This window comes from Euprymna scolopes, chromosome 8, assembly GCF_053919585.1.
Source record: "Euprymna scolopes isolate OS-2025 chromosome 8, ASM5391958v1, whole genome shotgun sequence".
Classification (NCBI taxonomy): domain Eukaryota; kingdom Metazoa; phylum Mollusca; class Cephalopoda; order Sepiida; family Sepiolidae; genus Euprymna; species Euprymna scolopes.
In genome coordinates this window covers 157,505,959-157,507,378 of record NC_136489.1, presented here as the reverse complement: position 1 = coordinate 157,507,378, position 1,420 = coordinate 157,505,959, and positions in this window count along the sequence as shown.

Sequence of the window (1,420 nt, the reverse complement as noted above, 5' to 3'; positions counted from 1 at the left end):
CAATGTTTGACGTATGTTTTTATGAATCTACATTTCAACTAGATATACTTTCTAAAATATATATTTTTAATCAAAAAACAAAATAAAAAAGAACAAGATAATTTCCCCAAGGAAATAAATGTTTCTCGATGCATAAATACAGAGGGTTTATTTTAATGATACATGTCTATGCCTACTTATTTATGAACACACACGCAGGCATATATATATATATATATATATATATATATATATGCCTGCGTGTGTGTTCATAAATATATATATATATATATATATATATATATATATATATATATATATATATATATACTAGCAGACCGCCCGACATTGCCTGGTCGTAAAATACGCTTAAATATGATATGACTCGTACGCCACCATCGAGAATCGAAAACAAAACCATATACACATGCATACATACATACATACATACATACATACATACATACAGTATGCAGATTATCAAGCGTCGTGTTTAAGTTATGGATGTTGTTCTTTCTTAATACAAATAAATTAAATTATGGGGTAATATTAAGATCACTAAGAAGATGTTCTTTTTAATGCCTGCAGTTGATTGAAGTTTCTAGTCTTTTATTGAGTAACTTATCTCTGTCTTTAAACCTTATGATAAATAATTTCTCCGTTAAACAAAAGTAACGTGGGGAGCTAAGAGTGAAATATGTTTGAGCTTTTTTCTGGATTGTATGGTTGGTGTTATTTTTTGTCACGTGCAAGTGACTCTATAAGTCACTCCGTCGGTCGGTCGGTCGGTCGGTCGGTCCGTAACACTTTTGTGCTTGGCCTTTTTGGTTAAGTTCAAAGGTCTGTTGTTAATAGATGCTTTTCTAAGCTTTTTATGTTTTTCTTGGCCTTTTGGCCAAGATAAACGCTGGGGTTTTCATTAGTTAGTTTAGAGTCCACAGAGTGAATGAGGTATTGTGGTAAATGTTGCCAGTCAAGATTAAAGTCGTCAAAGGCTCCAATTTTTACTTTAGTTACAAAGACCCTGCAACACTCCCCTCCCCAGATCTTATAGGGCGTTGTGCCTAAATTTGTTTTGTCTTTTGGAGATTTTACTTTTTTAAATTTTTAAATTTCATATTGGAATTTTTTAAATTCTAATTTTTACTTTAAACGAAATAAATTAAATATGAAGATCAAAGTGTAGTATCTGTTCCGGCAGATACTGCAAGCAAAGACCATACGTGGGGGCAATCCCATATATAAGACCTTGGTCAATGTAGGGGCAACCCTTCATACCAATTGTCACAATCCAGCTCCTCTACTCCCCGGGGCGTTGGTCCTTATTTCCCATTAACTCCTCACATTAAAAATCGGCCTTGTGCATAATTTGGTCGGTGGGGAACCAAATAAATAACCTTTTATTGACCTTTTGGCCAAGATCAAAGTGTAGTATCTGTTC